Genomic DNA, 5,944 nt, shown 5'->3' with positions numbered 1-5,944 from the left:
TGTTGGAAAAATCTTTGAGCGGATGTAGGCCTAGTCAGTCAGTCGCCATTTTGATCGCCATTTTGCTCTTGGTTGCGAGTTGCAAAAGCTGTCTGCTGTTTGAAGTGTATTTACGCACTGCATTTGGTTTGAGACGATTTGCAAGTTACCCAGAACAATTGTTTGGCTGTCGAGTCGCTTTTCTGAAGATTTCACGTCGATCTTTAGATCTAGTGTCTTTGTCTTCCAGAGATCCATTCGTTCCTGAGCTGAAGCCAGTGAAGGAGAAGAGTCCTGCCCTCTCGATCTCTTTGTCTTTGCCGCCGCCATGGGGAATTCTTCGTCTCTTTTCACCGCTGAATCGCTACTTCGTCTAGGTGAGCGTCTTGACTTGGAGGAAGGCCAGTTCTATGGCCTGGAAGGAGAGTACATGTTCTGTGGATTAGAGGTGAGAAGGGATACTTACTTAATCGGTGTGGATTGTGAAGGAAACCGGTATTTGATTGAGGTAGATAAAGCTAGAGATAGTCAAGGTGACCCAGTTGTCAATAGATTGGCCGCTGGAGGGCCGGAATGGTACACCGAGTGGTTGAGGCGGGTGGCTGGGAGAGAGGTGCGGTGGATTAGTGGACCTAGGAGTGGGGAGGTGATTGTTCTCTATGATGTTCTATGGAGAAAACCGATGAAGGGATAGGACAAGATGGTGGCTAAGTGATAAGATCACTGAGTCTGAGTGATGGACTTCTGTACTGTATTGTAGGCTGTGTGGCAAGTGTGTGTTTGTCTGAGTCCGTGTGTTGTTTAAGTTTTATTCTATTCTAGCGATGTGTGTGTATGGTTTTAGGATTTTTGTATTTTTGGCTTTTGCCCACCTTCTAGATCTAGTGTATAAACATGCATGTCTGAAGTCCAGAGTCAGACTGTTCACTTTTAATGGTTTTTGTGGGGATCTCTCTTTGTCTCTCTCTTTGTCTCTCTCTCTCTCTCTCTCTCTCTCTCTCTCTCTCTCTCTCTCCCCCTTTCCCCTCCTTCCTCCTCTCTCTACTCTCGCTCCCCCCCTCCTCTGTCTCTCTCTCTCTCTCTCTCTCTCTCTCTCTATCTCTCTCTCCCCCCCCCAGGGAATTGGCTTGTCCATGACTTGGATTGAAACCTGCCGACATTTTTTTCTTTGTTTTTGTTGTAGAAAGTATGGATGAGTGTGTTGTTACTGTGTTCATCATCTTAAAATAGGTAGATCTAAATGTTTGAGTTTATAATTCATTAGATAAAGGTAAGACGCCATATATAGTATAACCTATAATTTGTGGTAGGAGGTGCGCCAGTCTCAACAGGATTCACCTTCTTTACAACCCACTAACACCGACCCTTTGTTTGTCTCTTGTCATATATATATAGCCAGTCAAGTAGGTCATCAGTTTTATTAGTTGTAGCAAAGGAAAAAGACAATTAATATTTTTAGGGGAAGAGGAGGGAGAAAAAGACAACTGTAGGAATTGATAAGGGAGGATATCCGTAACAAGTGACCACAAGTATGAGGCAGAGTAGAATAGAGGGCTAGGGTAGGAGTAGGGTTAGGGGTTGGTCTCTTCTTTGTTATGTTTGTTGAGGTGGTCGCTCGTTTCAGAAGTCCTTCCATTGATAATGAGGAGAGCTGAGATAGATTTAACAGTGGGAGTTGTGTTGTTTTTTAGTTTTCTTATATTTAATTTATAAGCTTGTTTTTGAGGCTGGTGCTTTGAAAGGCATGGGGTGGTGGGGCTATTCAGTCTGAAGAGGAAATTGGGTATGAGGGGTTGGGTGTCAAAGGGGAAATGACGCTCAATCCCTCATAGTCGGTGAAGTCGAAGACGTTAGTCTCAGGAGTCAGAGAGCCAGGTAACAACGATAGTGGCAACTCAGCAATTTGAAAGCTTTGAAATTTTTATCCAAGTGCCTAGAAAGGGGTGGAACACATCCACGAGCCACTTGAAATTGAATATTTTTGTATTTTTTTGAGTAGTTGATATGAAAAAGGTGTTCTAGTTTTAAGAGTGTGGGCTGTCGTGGCTGAAAGTCCAATATTGTTATCAAATATGACAGTTCAGGGGTCAAGGGGGAACTGACCTTTGTCCTTTCATATTGGGTTTCAGTTTTGGAAGGCAAGGGAATCCAGAATGCCTGTATTTGGTGTGACGGGGTAGGGTAGTGGGCCGATCTTTTTCGTTTCAAATGATGGCAGTTTTAAATTTTGTGTAAAGGCTTGATGATTGGGATTTTTGGTTTACTTGGCTGGCCATAGTGTAGAGACAAATGTGTATGTATATATATATGTGTGTGTGTTGTTGTTTTGCATGGTCCATGCCCCTAGAGTAGATCCCCATTAACATAGTCACCAGTAGATGAGACTGAGCGCACATATTTCGGCCTATTTTTTTGTCTGGTGACGATTAACTAAATTTGGTTTGCTCCACTAGGGAGTGGGAATGTGGGAAAGTGCCCGCCTCGTGACTCTTTGGGAGCAGAGGATGTTAGGATATAAAATACTTTAAGCTAACAATAATATTATGGTACTGTCATAGTTCGAGTTCTGTGTGTTTGCGATTTTGTGTTGTCTAGCATTTGTAAAGTGTTGTTTGCATTGTGTTTACTGTTATTTTGTTCTTAGTACTGTGTACCTACTAACTTTCTTCCCCTGGTTGTACTGATTATTATTCATGATGGCGTTCTTACAATAATAGATTCTAGATCTATGCTAGGAACGGGCACGGGACAAAATTATAGATTAAAGAATTATTTTGCTTCCATGATTGGCAGCGACCAGTAAAGTAGACAAGCTTCATTTCAACAGTTGTTTGCTTATTTCATGCTCAGTCATCTCATAGCTGCGCCTGTTGGCAAAGTACTCAAAATTATCATCAGGTATTTTCTGTTTGCTTACAACTGTGCTCTGAGCACCAAAACACAAGAGAACACCTCTTTGCCAACATCAGCTTACCTGTTTCTCCAGCACCTGTGGTAACTTTGGACTTACATTAAATACCAAAAGAGATGAAAATAATGTTGTAACCACCTTTCGGAGAGCTTCGTATAAAATTTGCATAAAAGTGTACCTCTCCAGAGCCTGCGGTCTCATATTTTGCTCATGTCAGAGAGAGTCAAATGCTGTAGAAAAATTCACCAACCGTGACAGCAGATAGTCTCAAACAGCCAATACAGACGCAGAGATTAGTAACGGTTGCTAGAGCCGGTGCAGCGTTCAAACGACTGGAAGGGAAAACATCTGAGAGCACAGAGTAAAGACCTCAGTCTGAGCACAAAGCTGAAGGTTTAAGACAGCGCAGTGATTTTTGTCATCGTTCTCCTCCCTGTCAGTTTCATACCTTGCACTTTTTTGGCCGTCATACAACACTGTTTCGTCAAGTTTATAAAGAGATTCAGATATGTGCAGGACTGAAAGTTACACAGTTTGTTTTTGAAACAGTGCAGATCTGTTTGCTATGTTGAATAGATCTTAAAACTTTGAACAGTTTGAGTGTTGCTATATTTTGTGACTTTTTATTTTGTGTGCTATGTTTTGAAATGCAGAACTTTGTCCAAAGTTGAGATGCAGAAATAATTCAGTGTCAAACTTCTTCGGAAGCAAGATTCTAAGAAAAGAAACTCCAGTTTGGGACTATTTAAGTGAACAAAATTTGCCTTTAGGCTCTAGGTTGCCTTTGCCTTTGTTAATTTTGTTTAACATTTGGCACCTTCGATGGTTTTTTGTTGTGATTGATTTCATAGATCTTTTCACTGTGTAAAACGTCCACCTGAAAACAGGCGTTCCACCAGAGGACGGAGAGACACGTTGGACCGGCAAGAGAGGACGAGTCACTGGAGAGCCCGTCATGAAGCCGGAAGACGTGGTCACTCAGCAGACCTAAAGCCAAGACTGGCCTGAGTCGGATTTCCAGCAGAGACTGCCACAGTTCCCCTTCCCCATCCCCTCCCTTGCAGAAGTTGGAAGTACTGGGCCTCATCGTGGCGCAAGGGTGAACACCCTGTTCAAACCACAATACACATGTCATGCTGAAACAGGAGCAGACTGTGTGGAGAGGTTTGAGCTGGGTGGCCAACACAGTACTACACTCACCAGTGTGAAGGATGAATGGAGAGTCTATAGGCAAGTGTGCAAAATGTGAGCTGTTGGATGTAGTTTGTTAGTGTGTTGAATGAAACCCAAACTTGAACCTCTTGCGTTTAAAAAAAAATGTGTCATATATTTCTTGTAAATAAACTGTTAAATCTAAGTTTTGACTACTACCACAACTAGTATTATCTTTTATGTCATGTATATTGGGGCTGGAAGTGTAACACTACAGGTTTTTAATGCTGTCCTCTGTTTAATTCCTCTGACTGCCCAATATCAGGGGAAATGACTCTAACACGACTAGGTGAAGGACGATATATCATAATGAGTTATTTCCCTTTGTACAAACTGATGAGATGGCCTGGGTTTTAAAAAAAATGTATATGCAAGTATGTATTTCTTGTAAGTAAATCTTTTGATCTAAGTTGTGACTTTGTATTCTAGCTGACACTGCCCTGTGCTCTGCTATTTTCAAACTGGTCATAAATGAGACTTTCTTGTGGTGGTAGAGACTATGAACCTGTAGGCTACTAGAAAAAAATTAACAAAGTTAAATAATTGATTTATGTTTTTTAAAATTTATTTATGTATTATTTGTCTTATAAATACTTTTGTATTGGCTATTCTGTATCTCAACTTCTGCATGAGTATCAAGGTACCAGACCTGCCAAGTGGTGTGATAAAATTGGGAATCTCCAACTGGCCAAAAATTGTTTGTTATAATAGATGCACAAATCTCTACACAAAGTGACAAAGTCAAATACACAGCTGCCGGGTACACAGATAAAATTGGAACCCTCTAATTTTTTTTCCCAGGAAGAATCCTGAACAGATTTGAACATAATCTGATTTTTTAAATTTCTTGATAGCCTTATTTATAATATATGCAATTTATGGTAAATTACATTAATTCACCACTTATCGTAAATGAAGCTAAAATACACATTTTCCAATAAGGAATTCAGTCAGCTCAACTGTCGAGGGGACAGATGAACTGTGGATCTTTTAAAGGCTCCTAGCTGGGACATGTCAGGTCCAGATCTGTGCTGGTCCACAGATGTTCTGTGCGGTCTCTCTTTCTTCTCAAGTGCTGTGAAGGGACGAGGGCGGCCGCTCCGGTAGTTCTGTTGGTCATGCTGGACTGTAAAGTAGTTCTGTTGGTATCATTGTGAACTAGAAAGTAGTTGGCCCTGATTCAAGTACCAGGCTGGGCCTTCATGAACTCTGGTGTTTTGGTGGAGTTTTCAGAGGTCCCACCCCTTAAATAGCCTTAGAACCCATACAACAACGTGATAAGGAAAAGACGTGATAAGGAAAGATTTGAAACCATCCTGACTTTCTTCCATGTCACTGACATGGACAACTTTGTTCACCCCCTCCTCTAGTTCTGTCCCTTCCTCTAGTTCTGTCCAAACTTTCACCTCCAATGTCCACCCTCACCTCAATGTCCACCCCCGAGTGGCAGTCTCAAGTCTCAGCTACCCAGTGTACTGCCCAGACAAGCCAGGCAAGTTTGGTGTCAAGACCAGACAAGCCAGGCAAGTTTGGTGTCAAGATAATTCCAGCTCCAAGTACTCTGATAAAATTGGAGCCCTTCGATATTTTATTTCATAATCTGTTCTTGAACCCCAATTTACACAAACAAATCAGGGGGAGGGTTTGGAGATAAATTGAAGTCCATTCCCATCAGTTATGCGCAGCTTATTGTAAATGACAAGAAATTACGTTGGTTTATTTGCAATATTTGTCTGACTTACTGTAATGAAGTGAAAATACACGTTTTTATCTTTGTGTATTTACTACACTATTCTATCATGGGTTATTTGCTACTTACGGTATGTAATGTGATCTACCGCG

The 5,944-nt window shown here is 41.4% G+C and overlaps 1 long non-coding RNA gene across 1 annotated transcript; it reads left to right on the top strand.

Moving 5' to 3' along the window:
- The first annotated feature begins 339 nt into the window (after positions 1–339).
- Positions 340–4,797, top strand: LOC106014072. Its single transcript, XR_001185513.2, has 2 exons — positions 340–427; positions 3,778–4,797. It is a non-coding gene; the product is annotated as an uncharacterized LOC106014072 (long non-coding RNA).
- The last annotated feature ends 1,147 nt before the right edge of the window (positions 4,798–5,944 follow it).

This window comes from Aplysia californica, unplaced genomic scaffold (genome assembly GCF_000002075.1).
Source record: "Aplysia californica isolate F4 #8 unplaced genomic scaffold, AplCal3.0 scaffold02131, whole genome shotgun sequence".
Taxonomy (NCBI): domain Eukaryota; kingdom Metazoa; phylum Mollusca; class Gastropoda; order Aplysiida; family Aplysiidae; genus Aplysia; species Aplysia californica.
Note: the sequence above shows the minus strand (reverse complement) of the source record. Positions and strands in the feature narration are given on the sequence as shown.